We start from the raw sequence: 20,825 nt of genomic DNA, 5'->3' as shown, positions 1-20,825 counted from the left end.
TGGGAGGCAGAGGTAACAGTGAGCCAATTTCAAGATTGCACCATTGCACTCCAGCCTGGGTGACAGAGCAAGACTCTGTCTGGGGGCAGGGAGAGATGGAGGTGGGGGGAATCACTTCATATGCATATTGAAGAGGATAATTTAGAGCATTTAGCCTAGCACACAGTACACATTCAAAAAATGATAGCTACTATTAACATCTCTTTTCATGGCCGGGCGCAGTGGCTCACGCCTGTAATCCCAGCACTTTGGGAGGCCAAGGCAGGCGAATCATGAGGTCAAGAGATCAAGACCATCCTGGCCAACATGGTGAAACCCCGTCTCTACTAAAAATACAAAAAAATTAGCTGAGTGTGGTGGCGCGTGCCTGTAGTCCCAGCTACTCGGGAGGCTGAGGCAGGAGAATTGCTTGAACCCGGGAGGTGGAGGTTGCAATGAGCCAAGGTCGCGCCACTGCACTCCAGCCTGACGCCTGGTGACAGAGTGAGACTCTATCTGAAAAAAAAAAATCTCTTTTCTTTTTTTTTTTTTTTAAGATGGGGTTTCACCATATTGGTCTGGCTGGTCTTGAACTCCCGACCTCAGGTGATCCGCCCGCCTTGGCCTCCAAAGTGCTTGGATTACAGGCGTGAGCCACCACGCCCGGCCAAAAATATCTCTTTTCAATCAAAATGATTTAAAACATGGCAAAACCCCATCTCCACAAAAACAAAAACCAGCAGAGCGTGGTGGTACATGCCTGTAGTCCAGGCTGAGGTAAGAGGAACTCTTGTGCCAGGGAGGTCAGGGCTAGTGAACCATGATCATGGCACTGAAAAAGCTAATAATTAAATTATTGTAAAAGAGATTTTAGTGTGTAATCATTAAGTTATTTATGAAAAGACTGAACAATACATCTTCAGCATCGATCTATCCCACTGACTTAAAAGGAAAGGTATTGACAGGCACTAAATTTCTCCCCTTTTGCACCAGAACCTAAAATAAGGGCTCCAGGCCAGGCGCGGTGGCTCACAGCTGTAATCCCAGTACCTTGGGAGGTGGAGGCAGAAGGATCACGAGCTCAGGAGATCGAGACCATCCTGACCAACATGGTGAAACCCTGTCTCTACTAAAAATACAAAAAATCAGCCTGGCGTGGTGGTGCCCGCTTGTAGTCCCAGCTACTTGGGAGGCTGTGGCAGGGGAATCGCTTGACCCCGGGAGACGGAGGCTGCAGTGAGCCAAGATTGCGCCACTGCACTCCAGCCTGGGTGACAGAGCGAGACTCCATCTCAAAAAAAAAAAGTGGGGGAGGCATCCAAATCTACACAAAACTCTAAGAAAAAAACATAGCAATGGTCATGCAAATATTAAGGTAGATTAGTCCTATTTCTCAAAAAACTTACCAAGTTGGCTCACCAAGGGGAGCAAAGTCTTTTTTTTTTTTTTTTTTTTTTGAGACAGAGTTTCGCTCTTGTTGCCCAGGCTGGAGTGCAATAGCTCGATCTCGGCTCACCGCAACCTCCGCCTGCAAAGTCTTAAGTGAACAAATTAAATCCCACTTTGGCTTCCCCAGCCTAATATATTCTTGTTAAACTTTAACAAAGCAAGTAAATTCCGACTGCTGGCTGTTCTGTGTAAGGATAATTATTAAATGCTGTTAAGTAAAAATGCAATTGTAAGGCCGGGCGCAGTGGCTCACGCCTGTAATCCCAGCACTTTGGGAGGCCGAGGCGGGTGGATCACGAGGTCAAGAGATCGAGACCATCCTGGTCAACACGGTGAAACCCCGTCTCTACTAAAAATACAAAAAAATTAGCTGGGCATGGTGGCGCATGCCTGTAATCACAGCTACTCAGGAGGCTGAAGCAGGAGAATTGCCTGAACCCAGGAGGCGGAGGTTGCGGTGAGCCGAGATCGCGCCATTGCACTCCAGCCTGGGTAACAAGAGCGAAACTCCGTTTCAAAAAAAAAAATGCAGTCTGAAAGAAAATACATCATGTTATTAGTGGTTATCTCTCAATAGTACATAGTCTGTGTGCTTTTAGTTTCTTTTTTGAAAATTCTCTCCAATTTTTCTACAATGAATATGTTAGCTTTATAGTTACAGAAACATTAATGCATGGCTTAAACTTATTAAGGTGTCATTAAATGCAATTTCTATTCAAGTTTAAACACAGCTACTTTTCTGATGGGAAACTCATTTTATGTGACCTCCTTGTGATATTGTATATTGGTTTTCATCCATGGTTCTTGGCTCTTAACTCCCAAAACTCTCTTTTGTTATACTGTTGGGGTGCTTTAGGTCTCAAAAGCAGTCCTCAAAAAAACAGAATCTCTCTCTCTCTGACATTCTCCTGCCCCTCCTTTCATCTGCTCCTTTTTCTTCCCAAGGCAGGACTCTAATTTTCCCCTGCTTTTCTGTCTTGAAGCTGGCTGTAAAGAAATTCTCTGAACGATGGGTTGGAGGGGGTGATCAAAAAAAAAAGGAAAAGAAAAGAAATTCTCTGAGCCGGAAGGGGGACTCACACTTATAAACCCAATACTTTGGCAGGCCAAGGTGGGAGGATGGCTTGGGACCAGGAGTTCGAGACCAGCCTGAGCAATACAGTGAGACCCAGTCTCTACTAAAAAATTTTTAAAAGAAGCCAGGTGTGATGGCTCACATCTGTAATCCCAGCACTTTGAGAGGCCCAGGCAGGTGGATCTCTTGAGGTCAGGAGTTTGAGACCAGCCTGGACAACATGGCGAAACCCTGTCTCTACTAAAATACAAACAAACAAAATTACTCAGTCATGGTGGCACATGCCTATAGTCGTGAGGCTGAGCCAGAAGTATCGCTTGAACCCGGGAAGGTGAAGGTTGCAGTGGGTGGACATTGCGGCACTGCACTTCAGCCTGGGCGACAGAGTGAGGCTCCATCTCAAAAACAAATAGTTTAAGAAATAAAAATAATTTTGGCCAGGTGCAGTGGCTCACGCCTATAATCCCAGCACTTTGGGATGCCAAGGCAGGTGGATCACTTGAGGTCAGGAGGTCGAGACCAGCCTGGCCAATATGGTGAAACCCTATCTCTACCAAAAATACAAAAAGTGAGCCAAGGAGGTTGCAATGAGCCAAGATCACGCCATTGTACTCCAGCCTGGGCAGCAGAGCAAGACTCGGTCTCTAAATAAATAAATTTAAAAATTATCTGACTTCCTTTGTGTGATTATAGGTCATAAGACCCCCATTTCAGAAGGGGTCCTGCCCATACCTTGAAGGAAGGAATGCCACACAGAGAGGCCAAGAAAAATCTGAACAGATAGGCATTGTTGGGTTTCCCTACTCCATGCTTCAATTTTGTCTACCCAATGAAGTCTCCATAAAAAGCCCAAGAAGGTGGGGTGTGGTGGCTCATGCCTGTAATCCCAGCACCTTGGGAGGCTGAGGTAGGCAAATCACTTGAGGTCAGGAGTTCAAGACCAGCCTGGCCAACATGATGAAACCCCCCTTTACTAAAAATACAAAAAACTAGCTGGGCGTGGCAGTGCACACCTGTAGTCCCAGCTGCTACAGAGGCTAAAGCAGAAGAATCACTTGAACCCGGGAGGTGGAGGTTGTAGTGAGCCAAGATCACGCCACTGTACTCCAGTCTGGGTGACAGAGCAAGACTCTGTCTCAATTAAAAAAAAAAAAGCCCAAGAAGATGGGGTAGGGAGAGCTTCTTGATATCTGAACATATGGAGGTTCTTGGTGGGTGGCATGTCCCTTCCCATACCTCACTCTATGCATCTCTTCCTCTTATATCCTTTGTAATATTCTTGATAATAAATCAGTAATAAACCTAAGTGTTTTCTTGAGTTCTGTGAGCTGCTCTAGCAAATTAACCAAACCAGAGGAGGGAGTTGTGGATTCCCGATTTATAGCCAGTTAGTCAGAAGCCAGGGTAAAACAATCTAGGACTTGTGACTGGCATCAGAAGTGGGGCCAGTCTTAATGGGATCTGACACTATCCCCAGGTAGATAGTGTCAGAATCAAACTGGAAGATGATCAGCTATTGTTCGATGCAGAACTGATTGGCCCACACATTTATTTGGTCACAGAAGTCTTCAGTGTTGATTGTGGTGGTGTGAGAGCAGAGGAAAAAGTTTGTTTTTCCTCTTACCCCTAATAGGATCTGGACTAGTAAGGGCGAATCTCTTCAGAACTCATTTTATAAGTTCTGTGCATAAGTACCTTCCATTTCCATATTTATTAACTTTCTTATTATCTTTGTGAAAGTTACAGACACCAGGACAAAATCACTTTTTGTCAGACCCAAACAAACTAGAGATGGAGAGCATGAGGGATAAGGCTCAAGCTTGCATGTCTGAGATAAAGATCTCTCAAGAACTTTAATTCCACAAGAAATTCTTTCTTTAGGAATGCAGTAATTCAGATAAGATAAGATAATCTATTTTCTTTTTTTTTTTTTTTTTTTTTTTTTGAGACAGGGTTCTTGCTCTGTCACACAGGCTGGAGTGTAGTGGTGCAAATACAGCTCACTGCAGCCTCCATCTCCTGGGCTCAAGCAATCCTCCTGCCTCAACCTCCTGACACACCTGGCCATTGAAAAAGTGTTTTCTGTAAAGACAGCCATGTTGCACAGGCTGGTCTCCAACTCTTGGTCTCAAGGGATCCTCCTGCTTAAGCCTCCTAAGTAGCTGAGATAACAGGCATGAGGCAGGGTGCCAGACCTGTTAAGACACTCTCCATAACACCTGTCCAGTAACGGCATCTTCACCAATGGCCAACTCTGGCTTTGAGTCTCTAAAACCAATAAATGGTTGTGCATCTCAGGCTATAATTCTCATTTCTCATTCCCAAATAAATTCAACATATTTGGAGTGCTTTGTTGTTGTTGTTTGTTAACAGCTTAAAGGCCATTAGGGACCCTAAAAACATCAAAGCTCACTTTAGCTAAAAGGCTCAATCTCACCTAACATTTTCTAATGCTGTAAACAGAGTTAAGTTTGTTTTGTTTGTTCTTGCTGCCCAGGCTGGGGTGCAATGGCAGGATCTTGGCTCACTGCAACCTCTGCCTCCAGGGTTCAGCGATTCTCCTGCCTCAGCCTCCAGAGTAGCTGGGACTACGGATACGCACCACGCCCGGCTAATTTTTGTATTTTTAGTAGAGACAGGGTTTGTGTTAGCCAAGATGTTCTCGATAGCCTGACCTTGTGATCCGCCCACCTCTGACTTCCAAAGTGCTGGGATTACAGGCGTGAGCCACCGCACAGGGCCTGTTGCTGTTTTTTGAGATGGAGTTTCACTCTTGTCGCCCAGACTGGAGTATAATGGAGCAATCTCAGCTCACTACAACCTCAGCCTCCTGCCTCAGCCTGCTGAGTAGCTGAGATTAAGGGCGCCCACCAACACGCCCAGCTAATTTTTGTACTTTGAGTAGAGACAGGGTATCACCATGGTGGCCAGGCTAGTCTGGAACTCTTGACCTCAGGTGATCCACCCGCCTCAGCCTTCCAAAGTGTTGGGATTACAGGCGTGAAGATTTAAGTTTTTAACCGCTGACCCCACCCCCACTCCTTTCAGATAGATGTGTGCAAATTAATTGGCAGCCACTAGGAACTCAGCCCAGAATGTGGTAGTATCATCCTCAGTGGAACTGACATTGTCCTTCTGGGTTTCCAAAGGCTTCTTCATTCACTTAAGATACACTTGTCGAGCACTTACCAATAGCGAGACCCTAAATGCAGTCGAGAAATAAGGCCCAGAAAGGGGCACCCTCTAAATGGCAGAGGCAAGCCAATAAACAACAAACTCGAATCCAAAGTGACACGAGCCACTTGGAAATATGACAAAGTGCCAGGTGAAGGACGTTTGTTCACTTAATTTGGCCAGTGTGCGGGACGGATGGGGCGAGTTGGAGGGTGGCAGTCGTTTGAAAATGCTTTCCCGAGCTTGATTTAAAAGCAGGAATCCAAGAATTCCCCTAAGGCTGTAAGCACTTTCCAACACAACCTCCTCATCTACGCAGCAAGGCTGGCAGAGCCCAGGGCTTGAGCACTGGCTTTTGGGAACCTCCACGGCCCGGCCTAAGTCGCCCCCTCAGCCCGGCTCTGAATACCCCCTCCTCTTTGTCCCCTCACCCCCGTTCTTTCCGTACACGGCCACCAACGGAGGGAAAGACTCCGCCCAGCTCTGGGAGCGAAACATAGGCACCGATCTGGGCGCAAAATCGGATCGGTGCCACCCCCGAACACCAGTGGGCCAAGATTCGAGGCCCGAAAGGCCTGGGGAGGCGGGGCGGGGTGGGCCCCCTGCCCGCGGCCTCAGCGAGCCCAGCGCGGCAGGACGGGGGTCACCCGGGCCCGACGTAGGAGGAAGGCGCCCCCGCCCCGCCTCCCGGGCCAGCGCGGACGCACTCTGCGAACGCCCCATTCCCGCCGCGGGACCTCCAAGCGCCCGGCGGCGCCCTCCGCCTCCGTCTCCCACCCCCTCCAGCGGGCGGGCGGAGAGCGCGCGGGGGCAGGGCAGGCAGGCCCGGGAAGCCCTCGAGGAAGCTGCCCTCCGCCGGCCTCCAGGCGCGGGGATCCCCAGGGACAAGCGCGCACCGCACAGCCGGGACCCCACGCTTTACCTGGTGCGCCGGAGGAGCAGGTGGGAGCCCCGGCCGGGCCGGCTCGGTGTCGGCCCTGCCTCACCTGGGCGGAAGTGAGAGGCCCAGGGTGACCGCGCCTCACCTGGCAGGCCCTCCCCTCGCCCCGACTCTTCCCGCCTGGGGCGGGGCGCCGGGGTGGCGCGGGGGGCGGGCGAGGGAGCCGGGGGCCGCTGGAGGCGGGCTCCAGGGAGGGAGGGCGGTTGCCCTAGCTGTTTCGTGCAGGTGAATTTCCACCCGGCGCGGGATGGCCAAGGGCCTGGGAAAAGTGGGCTGTGGGGGCCGGGTGGGCGGATGAGACCCCGCTTGGTAGGGGCAGCCGGCACTGACAGGGAGGGAAATCCGGACCGACCGGTGTGGTTGGAGGCCTGCGTGGAGAGCGAGACCCGAGATTAAGGAAATTGAGGAGTATATCGATGAAAGCGTTGGGTCAATCTGCTTAGCACCTTGCCTTTTTGCTCTTTCCTGTTCTCTCATCCCTCCTTTGTTTTCTATATCCGCTGACGCAAAATAAAATATTCTAAAACGTGTAAATGTGGGAGCATTGTTTTCTTCTCATTTAGTGGAAGAAAGAAACAAATCCAGCAGTATAATCCAGCAGTATTTGCCTGCCGTATGCTGGGTGCTAGCTTATACCTTATTATCTCATTTACTCCGTGAAGAAACTGATGAGGAAACCGTGCACCAGGTAGGTTGGCCCAAAGTTTGGAACACAGGCAAGGCATTTTGACTCTAACTACAGTGATGATTTCACTAAACATTAATTTTTTTTATTTGTGATGTCACAGCTTCCAGAAAAATATGCCCCGATGGTATTCTTCCACTCCCTTTAATAACTTTAGACTTTTATTTTTTAATTTTTAATTTTTAATTTTTTTTAAAGACAGGGTTTCACCATGTTGGTCAGGCTGGTCTTGAGCTCCGACCTCAGGTGATCCGCCCGCCTCAGCCTCCAAAGTGCTTGGATTACAGGCGTGTGCCACCACGCCCGGCCAACTTTAGACTTTTGATGGTAGAGGTTTCTGATGCAGTCCACACATTAACAATAAACAGAATCAATCTTCAGGTATCTTATAGAGTACATACGGTAATAGTTAAACACGGTGGTTGACTCTGGGAAGATGTGTAAGATGGCATCCCTGTTCCCAGGAAGATGAGGAATAGGTACAAAACAACTGCAACATAAAGACTTAAAATCATACACTTGGCCAGAGCCGTGGCTCATGTCTGTAATCCCAGTACTCTGAGAGGCAGATGTGGGTGGATCATTTGAGCTCAGGAGTTTAAGACTAGCTTGGCCAACATGGTGAAAACCTGTCTCTACTAAAAAATACAAAAATTAACTGGAGGCCAGGCCCCATGGCTCATGCCTGTAATCCCAGCACTTTCGGAGGCTGAGGAGGGAGGATCACTTGAAATCAGGAGTTCAAGAGCAGCCTGGCCAACGTGGTCAAACTCCATTTCTACTAAAAACACAAAAAATTAGCTAAGCATTGTGGTGCATGCCTGTAGTCCCTGCTACTCAGGAGGCTGAGGCAGGAGAATCGCCTGAACCTGGGAGGCAGAGGTTGCAGCGAGCCTAAATCATGCCACTGCACTCCAGCCTGGGTGAAGAGAGAGACTCTGCCTCAAAAAATAAAACAAAACAAAAAAGTTAGCTGGGGGTGGTGGTGTGCGCCTGTAGTCCCAGCTACTCGAGGGGGCCAAGGTCGGAGGATCACTTGAGCCTGGGAGTTCAAGACCAATCTGGGCAACAGAGCAAGACTCCATCTCAAGTTAATTAAAGATCATGCACTTGGTGCTTTATAGTTTGCTTCCCTGTTTCGAAAGAAATATAACACTTGTTAGGTAGGCATGGTTCCTGCTTCTTAGTAACTAACAAACTACTGAGGGAAATAACGTTTCACAAGTTACCAAATAGAAGGAAGTCAGACCTCAGAAAATGAAGAGATCTATTATGTTTTTTGAAAGCATGACTTAGAACTTAAATAGGTCTTAACCACAGTTTGAAAGTAATTTAGGTAAAGTGGAGAAGGAAAGGCTTTCCAAGTAAGGGGGACAACATAAAGAAAGGTGGTAGTCGGGTGAGAAAAGTGAGAGGATTGAAAAACTACCTGTCAGGTACTATGCTTCTTACCTGGGTGATGAAATGATCTACATATCAAACCCCCATGACACACAATTTGCGTATGTAACAAACCTGGGTGTTCTGGGGTTGTTTTTTTTTTTTTTTTTTTTGAGACGGAATCTTGCTGTCACCAGGCTGGAGAGCAGTGGTGCGATCTCGGCTCACTGCAACCTCCAACTCCCAGGTTCAAGCTATTCGCCTGCCCAAGTATCTGGGATTACAGGTGCATGCCACCACGCTCAGCTAATTTTTTGTATTCCAGGGTTTCACCGTGTTGACCAGGATGGTCTCTATCTCCTGACCTCATGATCCACCTACCTTGGCCTCCCAAAGTACTGGGATTCCAGGCATGAGCCACTGCACCTGGCCTTTTTTTTTTTTTTTTTCAAGAAGGAGTCTCACTTTATTGCCCGGGTTGCTGGAGTATAGTGGCACCGTCTCGGCTCACTGCAACCTCCACCTCCCAGGTTCAAACGACTCTCCTACCTCAGCCTCCCGAGTAGCTGGGGAGTACAACCGCCTGCCACCATGCCTAGCTAATTTTTGTATGTTTAGTAGAGATGGGTTTCACCATGTTGGCCAGGCTGGTCTCAAACTCCTGACCTCGTGATCCACCTGCCTTGGCCTCCCAAAGCACTGGGATTGCAGGCATGAGCCACCGCATCTGGCCTACAAACCGGTGCATGTAGCTCTGAACCTATAACAAAAATTAAATAGGAAAAAAAAAGAAAGGTGGAGACCAATTATCTCAAAGAATCACCTTGCAAACATTGGTTTCTTCTTTTAAATTTTTTATTTATTTTTTAAATTGAAATGCGATTTTACTATGCTGTCTAGGCTGGCCTCAAACTCCTGGACTCAAGCAATCCTCCCACCTTAATATCCTTCTTGAATAGCTGAGATTATAGGCACACACCACCACACCTGGCTATTGGACCTCTTCTTTATTTATTTCGTGAGAGAGGGTCTCACTATGTTGCACAGGCTATTCTCAAACTCCTGGTCTCAAGCAATCCTCCTGTCTCAGCCTCCCAAAGTGCTGGGATTACAGGCATGAACCACCACTCCTGGCCTCTTCTTACTTTATTTATTTATTTATTTATTTATTTATTTATTTATTTTTGAGACAAGGTCTTGCTCTGTCACCCAGGCTGGTGCACAGTGGTGCAATCATGGCAGCCTCAAATTCCTAGGCTCAAGCGATCCTCCCACTGCAGCCTTCTGAGAGGCTGGGACTATAGGCATGAACCACCATGCCTGGCTAATTTTTTTTTTTTTTTTTTTTTTGGACACTGAGTCTTGCTGTGTCACCCAGGCTGGAGTACAGTGGCACAATCTTTTTTTTTTTTTTTTTGAGACAGAGTCTTGCTCTGTCGCGCAGGCTGTAGTACAGTGGTGCGATCTTGGCTCAACTGCCTCCCGGGTTCAAGCAATTATCCTGTCTCAGCCTTCTGAGTAACTGTGATTACAAGCGCGCGCCGTCACACCGGGCTAATTTTTGTGTTTTTAGTAGAGACAGGGTTTCACCATGTTGGGCAGGCTGGTCTCAAACTCCTGACCTCGGGATCCACCCATCTCAGCCTTCCAAAGTGCTGCGATTACAGGTGAAAGCCACCATGTCTGGCTTTTTTTTTTTTTTTTTTTTTGAGACAGAGTCTCTCTGTTGTAGGCTCAGGTTGGAGTGTGATCTTGGCTCACTGCAACCTCTGCCTCTCAGGTTCAAGGGATTCTCCTACCTCAGCCTGAGCAGCTGAGATTACAGGCACCTACCACCACGCCTGGCTAATTTTTGTATTTTTAGTAGACACTGGGTTTCACCATGTTGGGCAGGCTGGTCTCCAACTCCTGCCTTGACCTCCCAAAGTGCTGGGATTACAGGAATGAGCCACCATGCCTGGCCAATTTTTTTTTTTTTTTAGTAGAAATAAAGTCTCACTATGTTGCCAAGGCTGGTCAAGCATTCTTCCCACCTCAGCCTCCCAAAGTGCTGGGATTACAGGAATGAGCCACCACACCCAGCCTGCCTCTTCTTTAATATTAAATGATGTTGTAAACTTATTCCCCCTTTTTTCAAAAAGTTATGTAACTTTAAAACGACCATGAAACCAAGTCCAAACTCCTTTTCTTGCTATTCAAGACCCTTCAAACGCTCCCCTTCTTGCTGACTCTTCGACCTAATCTCCACTTGACCTCTGGAGGATCTTACTCTGAGCAAATTTATGTACCCCATATCCATGGATCACCATATAATGCCTTTTCTATTGGTTACTTACCCTCTTTCCCCTCCCTGGAATGTTCTCTAAGCCCTACCCTCCTTCTACCACTAGACTCAAGTCTAACCTCTTCTGAGAAGCTGCCTCCCTGAACACCCCAGCAAACGTCATCTCTATCAGTTTTAACCTGATTTTCTCTACATTTCTATGCTGTTAATTAATTTTATCTCATCAACCATCCTTCTTCCTTTGTGTTGTTAATTAATTAATTAATTATTTCAGGCCAGGTGTGGTGGCTCCCGACTGTAATCCCAGCACTTTGGGAGGCCAAGGCAGGTGGATCACCTGAGGTCAGAAATAGGAGACCAGCCTGACCAACATGGGAGAATATCATCTCTATTAAAAATACAAAATTAGCTGGGTGTGGTGGTGTATGCCTGTAACACCAGTTGCTCGGGAGGAGAGGCAGGAGAGTCACTTGAACCTTGGAGGCGGAGGTTGCAGTGAGCTGAGATCATGCCACTGCACTCTTGCCTGACCGACAGAGAAAGACTCGGTCTCAAAAAAAAAAAAAAAAAAAATGAGACAGTGCTTCACTCTGTCATCTAGGCTGGAGAGCAGTGGCAAGAGCTATGAGCTTCCAGCTTCCAGGCTGGTCTCAAGCTCCTGGGCTCAAGGGCACCTATTGCCATGGCCTCCCTAAGTGCTGGGATTACAGGTGTGAGCCACTATGCTCTGTCTGTGTTAATTTAATTAGAACTTTTTCTTTTGGCTGTCACTTGGAATTTAAATTTTTAAAAATTTATCCAGGGTTGGGCGAGGCAGCTCACACCTGTAATCCCAGCACTTTGGGAGGCTAAGGCAGGTAGATCATGAGGTCAGGAGATCAAAACCATCCTGGTCAACATGGTAAAACTCCATCTCTACAAAAAAATAAAAATAAAAAATACATATCCAATAGATTTTTAAACAAGATTTGGCTGTACAAGAAAATTTTTATCTCTGAGAATCTTCAAGAGTGTCTTTTTTTGGCTGGGCAAGGTGGCTCACGCCTGTAATCCTAGCACTTTGGGAGGCCGAGGCAGGCAGATCATAAGGTCAGGAGTTCAAGACCAGCCTGACCAACATGGTAAAACCCCGTTTCTACTAAAAATATAAAAATTAGCTGGGCATGGTGATGCACACTTGTAATCCCAGTTACTCAGAAGGCCGAAACAGGAGAATCGCTTAAACCCAGGAGGTGGAGGTGGCAGTGAGCCCAGATTGCACTCTAGTGCACTGCATTCCATCCTAAGTGACAGCGTGAGACTCTGTCTCAAAAAAAAAGGGCCAGACAAGGTGGCTCACACCTGTAATCCCAGCACTTTGGAAGGCCAAGGCGGTAGGATCACAAGGTCAGGAGATTGAGACCATCCTGGCCAACATGGTGAAATCCCATCTCTACTAAAATACAAAAAATTAGCCAGGCATGAGGGCACATGCCTGTAGTCCCAGCTACTCAGGAGGCTGAGGCAGGGGAATCACCTGAACCTGGGAAGTGGAGGTGGCAGTGAGCCAAGATTGCACTCCAGTGCACTGCACTCCAGCCTGGGTGACAGAATGAGACTCTGTCTCAAAAAAAAAGAAAAAAGAGTGTCTTTTTCTTTGTAATAGAAATGGGATCTCTCTGTGTTACTCAGGCTGGTCTTGAACTGCTGGGCTTAAGTGATCCTCCCACTTCAGCCTCCCAAAGTGCTGGGATTATAGGTGTGAGCCACCATGCCTGGCCCAAAATTGTCTTATTCATAGAATGATGAAGAAAGATGAATTTTAAAAAGTACAAGCTCTTGTCAACCTAAAACTACAACAGAGAGAGATAATCCAAAGATAATATATTAGTCAACTAAAAAAAAAAATAAAACTTTTCAAGAATTAAAGTTTGTTTTATTCAGAAGTCTTGGTGAGTGGAAAACAGTGGCTCGTGCCTGAATTCTGAGCCCTTTGGCAGACCAAGGTGGGAGGATTGCTTGAGGCCAGGAGTTCAAGATCATCCTGGGCAACATAGCAAGATCCTGTCTCTACAAAACATGGAAAAGAAAGAAAAGCCCGGTGTGATAATGCATGCTTATAGTCCCAGCTACTCAGGAGGATCCCTGGAGCCTAGGAGTGGGAGGGTGCAGCCAGCTATGGTTGCCACTACACCACAGCCTGGGGGACAGAGAGAGACCCTATCTCTTCTTCTCTTTAAAAAAAAGTCATAGCTGGGCATGAGGTGGCTCACACCTGTAATCCCAGCACTTTGGGAGGCCAAGGCAGGTAGATTACCTGAGGTCAGGAGTTCAAAACTGCATCTCTATTAAAAAAAAAAAAAATTAGCTGATGTGTTGGCAGGTGCCTGTAATCCCAGCTACTTAGGAGGCTGACGCAAGAGAATCGCTTGAACCCAGGAGGCAGAGGTTGCAGTGAGCTGAGATCACACCACTGCACTCCAGCCTAGGTGACACAGAATGTCTCAAAAAAAAAAAAAAAAAACAGTTATATGGACTGCAGACTGAGGCCTACAGAACCAAGAGCAGTTCCCCTGAGAGCTGCTGTCAGACTGGTCTGACACAGTATTAGAGCCCACTGCTTACATACAGGTGGTGTAGGTTCAGTACGTGCAAAACCACATCAAAGGTGCTCAGAAGTTACATTAAAGCTGAATCACACCAAGGTTTGAGTGCAAAAGTACATCTAGTTATAGATTACAGAGGCATAATCACTAACCCCATCAGAGGATGTGGTCTTATGTGTAAGAAAAGACAAGGGTCATTTATCTTTTTTTTTTTTTAAGATGGAGTCTTGCTCTGTTGCCCACGCTGGAGTGCAGTGGCATGATCTTGGCTCACTTCAACCTCCATCTTCTGGATTTAAGCAATTCTCCTGCTTCAGCTTCCTAAGTAGCTGGGATTACAGGCACATGCCACAATGCCTGCCTAATATTTTTGTATTTTTAGTAGAGATGGTGTTTCACCATATTGGCCAAGCTCGTCTTGAACTCCTGACCTCGTGTGATCTGCCCACCTTGGCCTCCCAAAGTGCTGGGATTACAGGTGAGCCACCACGCCCGGTGGGTCAGTTATCTTTTAAGGAATGTAGCAACTCAGGCAAGAGGCATGGCTGGCCGTGTGCTATATCCTATTTTATCTTCAAAGCATCTTTCCAAAGAGCTACAGTCATCACAGAGTCAGGGGCTTTGTGAAATTATGCTGGCAAGAAGAAATAAACAAATATGACTTCTTGCATTTGCTACTTGGTCTCTCCAAGTTATTTGGTAATAAGCAGAAACACTGCAATGGGAAGTGTGTGTGCCACGACAACCAGGGGGACATTCGGGGAAGTTGAGGTAAGGGGAAGATTTTAAAGGCAAAAGAAGTACAGAAGTAGAGGTAAATTGTTTTGAAAGAAGACAACATTGGTTATTGAGGCTTATTTCAAGTCACTTCTTTTGTTTGTTTGTTTGTTTGTTTGTTTAAGACAGAGTCTCAGCGGGGCGCAGTGACTCACGTCTGTAATTCTAGCACTTTGGGAGGCCGAGGCGGGCAGATCACCTGAGGTCGGGAGTTCGAGACCAGCTTGACCATGCTGCTGCACTCCAGCCTGGGCAATAAGAGCAAAACTCTGTCTCAAAAAAAAAAAAAAGACACGAATCTTGCTCTGTCACCCAGGCTAGAGTGCAGTGGAGTGATCGTGGCTGACTGCAACCTCTGCCCCTGAGTTCCAGCAATTCTCCTGCCTCAGCCTCCCAAGTAGCTGGGATTACAGGCACCCACTACCACACCCAGCTAATTTTTGTATTTTTAGTAGAGACTAGGTTTCACTATGTTGGCCAGGATGGTCTCTATCTCTTGACTTCATGATTCACCTGCCTTGGCCTCCTAAAGTGCTGGGATTACAGGCATGAGCCACCTCGCCCAGCCCTCTTTAATTTTAAATACAATTTTGAAGATGATACAGGAGTTTCAGCTACTTAGGAGGCTGAGGCAGAAGGACTGCATGAGCCCAGGAGGTGAAGGCTGCAGTGAGCTATGTTGCCATCACAGTACTTTGGTTTGGGTGACAGAGCAACACACTGTCTCAATAAAAATTTTAAAAATACCAAAAAGGGGGTTGGGCATGGCACGGTGACTCACACCTGTAATCCCAGCACTTTGGGAGGCTGAGGCAGGGGGATCACGTGGTCAGGAGATTGAAACCATCCTGGCTAACAAGGTGAAACCCCGCCTCTACTAAAAATACAAAAAAATAGCTAGGCATAGTGGTACACGTCTGTAGTCCCAGCTATTTGGGAGGCTCAGTCAGGAGAATCGCTTGAACCCAGTAGGCAGAGGTTGCAGTGAGCCGAGGCTGAGCCACTACACTCCAGCCTGGGCAACAGAGCAAAACTCGATCTCAAAAAAATTTTATTTTATCTATCTATCTATTTAAAAGGTACAGTTTTTTTTTTTTTTTTTCTTTTAAGATGGGGTTTCACCATATTGGTCAGGCTGGTCTCGAACTCCTGACCTCATGTGATCTGCCTACCTCAGCCTCCCAAAGTGCTGGGATTACCGGCATGAGCCACCGCACCTGGCCAGTTTTTTTTTTTTAAATAAAAGATTAATCTATGCAAAATGGATTGACAAAGTTGGAGAGAGGGCCTCGAGGAACTAAGCAGTCACTATAGCAAGGTACACAGGAAATGATGAATGCCTGGAATAAGGTGAAAACGTGATCAAATAAAAGAAGGAACACTTACAAATATCTGTTGTGTACTAATTAAAGGTATTAAAGGAGAACAATGGAAAAACTGAAAAGTAAAAATGATTCCAAGTTTTAAACCTGATAAAAGGGATATTGTTGGTGAAATTGAGAAAAGCCAATTTGTTTTGTCCTGTTTTTTTTTTAAGAAACAGGACGTTGATAAGTCAGTTTTCGGTCCTCCATTTGACATTCAAGATAAAATGTACTTGGCATATAATAGTAAGCCTTATTAAGTGGTGAACCAAAGTTAATTTGATTGTTGATGGTAGGCGGTTAGATCAGTGCACAGAAAAAAGGACACAATCACAAATGCTGGGGAGTCAACAGTATGGATATAATCAAATTTCAAATGTTGTGCAGAAGGGTATAATAAAGATCTAGCACAGCCCTAAACTTATCAATTTATCACCAGAGAAAAAGATCACAGCTGCTTCCTCCCCCTCTTCCCTGCCCAGCCTCCCAGATCCTTCCCCTGCTACCCCCTACCCCCCAAAAAAAGATCACAGCCACAGGACATCACAGTCAAATTAAAAAAAAAAAAAAAGGTTTGAGTCTGGGAGCAGTGGCTCACACCTATAATCACAGCCCTTTGGGAGGTTGAGGTGGGTGGATCACCTGAGGTCAGGAGTTCAAGACCAGCCTGGCCAACAGAGCTAAACTAAAAAAATACAAAAATTAGCCGAGCATGGTGGTGGGCACCTGTAATCCCAGCTACTCAGGAGGCTGGGGCAGGGAGAACTGCTTGAACCTAGCAGGCAGAGCTTACAGTGAGCCAAGATTGCACCACTGCACTTCAGCCTGGGCGACAGAGTGAGAGTGTCTCAAAAAGAAAAAAAAAAGAGAGAGAGAGAAAGACTGGGAGGAAGAATCTTTTACCTAATATTTCTGTCCTAACTATGGAAACAATAGGTTGGTTCCCTCAGAAAGTTTTGCTACAGTGCAGAACTATCTGTTAATGTAATCAGTTGCCTGTGAAAACCTTAGGAATCAAAAGATCCAATGTATAGAGATCCAACGTAAGCGCCCTTGAATCCCACCGGAAACTACATTTCAGGCTTCACTTGTAATCCTTTTTCCTCATGTCTCTGCCAACAATTTCCACCTTGGTTTGTACTATTTATGTGCTTTGATTTCTATACAATTCTATAGAATTTTTATGTGACAAAGAAATTAGGCATTGAAAAGATCGAGATTTAAGTTCTTATTAAATTTAGACAATGCATTGATCGTGTGATCAGAGACTGTGTTTGCAAAGAAATAAAGTAATATATTTTGCTGAGCCATGAGAAAATAGATTAAGGGGCAGTAAGAAGCAACATTTTTTTTTTAACCCTTCACCAGTTCAAGAGTCGAAAATTTTGTATTGTTTCTTTACTTTCAAGGGGAAACATTTTTGTTCTTTTTAGTTTACATACTGTAGAAGAGTATACACATATCCATACATAATCATCTGTAAAAATTGATTTTGTAAAGGGATTAATCAGCAAAAAGGGCTGAGCACAGTGGCTCATGCCTGTAATCCCGGTACTTTGGGAGGGGAAGGCAGGCGGGTCACATGAGGTCAGAAGTTTGAGACCAACCTGACCAACATGGAGAAACCTCGTCTTTACCAAAAATACAAAAAAATTAGCCAGGCATGGTGGGCATGCCTGTAATCCCAGTGACTCGGAAGGCTGAGGCAGAAGAATTGCTTGAACCCAGGAGGTGGAGGTTGCGGTGAGTAAGATCGCACCATTGCACTCCAGCCTGGACAACAAGAGTGAACTTCGTCTCAAAATGAATAAAAATAAAAAAACAAATAAATAAAATTCCGCATGCTCAACTGATGGTTTAAGGAAGCAGATAGATCCCCAAAAGACCAATTTTTTCTGAAAACAGGAGATTCCAGTCTACTTGAGTCTCCATAATAAGGAAGTCGCCTCTGCTTTAGCACTTAGAAAAAACACTTACAAAACCCTTCCTTTTTTTTCGCTCTATTGCCCAGCCTGGAGTGTAGTGGCACAATCACAGCTCACTGCAGCCCTGAACTTCTGGGCTCAAGTGATTCTCCAGCCTCAGCTTCCTGAGTAGCTAGGACTAAAGGCATGCCCAGGCAATTTTTTACTTTTTGTAGAGATGGTGTCTATGTTGTCCAGGCTGGTTTCAAACTCAGACTCCTGGACTCAAGTGATCCTTCCACATTGGCCTCCCAGAGTGCTGGGATTGTAGGCATGAGCCACCAGGCCTAGCTTCCAACTACTTATTTTTCTATTGCTATTTCCTTGTTCCCATCTTGCAAAACGCACTGCTTTACTATTGCCCAGTGGGAATTTTCTTTCTAATGTATAGAATGAAGGCTGCCCCACTTCTTGAATTGTGACTAAAAGTTAATTAGATCTATAATTAAATTTGTTGTAATTTTGTCTTCTAACAGATTTTTTTTTCTTTTTTTTTTTGACGCTCTGTCGCCAGGCTGGAGTGCAGTGGCATGATCTCAGCTCACTGCAACCTCCGACTCCCGGGTTCAAGCGATTCTCCTGCCTCAACCTCCCGAGTAGCTAGGACTACAGGCACCTGCCACCATGCCCAGCTAATTTTTGTAATTTTAGTAGAGACGAGATTTCACCATATTGGCCAGCATGGTCTCAAACTCCTGACCTTGTGACCTGCCCACCTTGGCCTCCCAAAGTGCTGGGATTACTGGCATAAGCCACCACCCCTGGCCCTTTTGACAGATTTTTCTTTTTGTTTTTTTTTGAAGGGGGAAGGATGGAGTTTTGCTCTTGTTGCCCAGGCTGGAGTGCAATGGTATGATCTTGGCTCACCCCAACCTCCGCCTCCCAGGTTCAAGCGATTCTCCTATCTCAGCCTCCTGAGTAGCTGGGATTATAGCCATGTGCCACCAAGTCCGGCTAATTTTATATTTTTAGTAGAGACAGGGTTTCACCATGTTGGCCAGGATGGTCTTGATCTCTTGACCTCGTGATCAGCCCACCTCGGCCTCCCAAAGTTCTAGGATTACAGGCATGAGCCACCATGCCTGGCTAGGCTATACATTTTTTTTTTCTTCTTTTCTCCAAAGCAGAAACAGGCTATACATTTTTAAGCAGTCACGTATACTAAAAAAATATGGTGTATCAACTACTGTTTTGGTAGAATATCTTTTTTTCTCTTTCTTAGTATCTTTTTCCTCCTTCCTTCCTTCTTTCTTTCTTAATATCGTTTCCTTCCTACCTTCCTTCCTTCCATCTGCCCACCTTGGCCTCCCAAAGTGCTAGGGTTATAGGCTTGAGCCACCACCTCTGGCCCAGAAGGAATATCTTAAGCAAAACCACTGTCCTACTACAGTAGCTCGTATGTGCTTCCTTTTTTTTTTTGAGACAGAATCTCACTGTTGCCCAGGCTGCAGTGCAGTGCTATGATCTTGGCTCACTGCAACCTCAATCAATTCTCCTGCCTCAGCCTCCTAAGTAGCTGGGACTACAGGCACGTGCCACCATGCCCGGCTAATTTTTGTATTTTTAGTAGAGATGAAGTTTTACTATGTTGGCCAGGTTGATCTTGAACTCCTGACCTCAGGTGATCCACCTGCCTCGGCCCCCCAAAGTGCTGGGATTACAGGTGTGAGCCACAGGGCCCAGCTAGTATGTGCTTCTAATGTAAGAATTATCAAACAATTGTCAAATAGTATTTTAACTGTTTGTATTTTTCCCTACCAAACAGGAAGTGCTTAAGTGCAGGGTTTTTGTCTCAATTTTTGAGCCTAGGGTCTAGCTTAATGCTAAATACATAGCAAATACTCAATTTAAAACAATTTTTTTTCTTTTTGGAGGGAGAGAGGACAGAAAAAAGGAAAGAAGGGGAAAACGAAGGAAGGAAAAAGAGAGAGAAGGAAGAAGTCCACTTAGGAACTTTATAATTGAACTAGTAAATTTCTCATTTAAATAATTTAAACCTGATTTAAAGCATAAATATTATGTATAAACACCTTAAAAATAGCATAGGAATGTTGCACAATTGTTTTATTATAAAAATTTTAGGGCCAGCTGCGGTGGCTCACAACTGTAATCCCAGCACTTTGGGAGGCAGAGGCAGGTGGATCATCTGAAGTCAGGAGTTTAAGACTAGCCTGATCAACATGGTGAAACTCCATCTCTAGTAGAAATACAAAAATTAACTGGACATAGTGGCGGGTGCCTGTAATCTCAGCTACTCAGGAGGCTGAGGCAGGAGAATCGCTTGAACCTCAGAGACGGAGGTTGCAGTGAGCTGAGTGCCATTGCACTCCAGCCTGGGCAACAAGAGCAAAACTCTGCCTCAATAAAAAAGGAAATTTTAAAATGTAGTTTACAACATTCAAATATTACTTCAAATAGTTTCATGTCCTCCAGACTATATATTCCAAAATGAAGCCAGGTGCAGTGGCTCACACCTGTAATCCCAGCACTTTAGGAGTCGGGCGCAGGCAGATCACTTGAGGCCAGGAGTTTGAGACCCACCTGGCCAACATGGCGAAACCCTGTCTCTACTAAAAATACAAAAATTAGCTGGGTGTGGTGGCGCACGCCTGTTGTCCCAGCTACAAGAGAATCACTTAAGCCCGGGAGGCGAAGTTTGCATAGAGCCAAGATCTTGCCACTGCACTCCAGCCTGGGTGACAGAGGTTCCACCTCAAAAAAAAAAAAAAAAATTGTACTTCTCATAATACATCATATTAGTGTTCTCAAAGTGGGGTCCCTGGACCAGCAACATCCACATCACTTGGGAATTTGTTAGAAATGGAAATTATCGTGTCCCTCTCTAGCTCTCTTGAATCAGAAACTCTGAGGGTGGGGTCTATCATTCTGTTTTAATAAGTACTACAGGAGATTCAGATGCTACTTAAAGTTTGAGAACCACCAAAGTTAGTGCTAAAGTATGGATGAAGAAGCACCACTCAAATTCAAATTTTCACATTGTTAGACAAAAGAGATTAAATTTAAATTTTTTTCTCACTATTAAAGTTCCCCATCACAGAACTTTTAGAATATATAGAAATTTAAAAACCACAGATGGAGGAAAAAATCTTAAACTTTCATCTAGTCATAGACTACTTGGTTTCCTCTTGTTACAGCCTCCAACCCCCAA

At 45.7% G+C, this 20,825-nt stretch overlaps 1 protein-coding gene across 10 annotated transcripts in view; it reads right to left on the bottom strand.

Moving 5' to 3' along the window:
- PATJ (PATJ crumbs cell polarity complex component) overlaps positions 1 to 1,477 on the bottom strand; it is a 399,000-nt gene extending 397,523 nt beyond the window's left edge. For 4 of the 10 annotated variants that reach the window (XM_064372418.1, XM_064372421.1, XM_064372422.1 and 1 more), the window contains exon 1: positions 1,386 to 1,455. The gene's annotated coding sequence lies outside the window, so the exon portion shown is untranslated. Of the gene's footprint in view, positions 1 to 1,385 lie in introns of all 10 variants that reach the window. The other 6 variants (XM_064372416.1, XM_064372419.1, XM_064372420.1 and 3 more) reach the window with 4 other exon arrangements.
- Positions 1,478 to 20,825: the final 19,348 nt, after the last annotated feature.

This window comes from Aotus nancymaae, unplaced genomic scaffold (genome assembly GCF_030222135.1).
Source record: "Aotus nancymaae isolate 86718 unplaced genomic scaffold, 86718_ANA_hifiasm-v0.15.2.pri h1tg000007l, whole genome shotgun sequence".
NCBI classification, from domain to species: domain Eukaryota; kingdom Metazoa; phylum Chordata; class Mammalia; order Primates; family Aotidae; genus Aotus; species Aotus nancymaae.
Note: the sequence above shows the minus strand (reverse complement) of the source record. Positions and strands in the feature narration are given on the sequence as shown.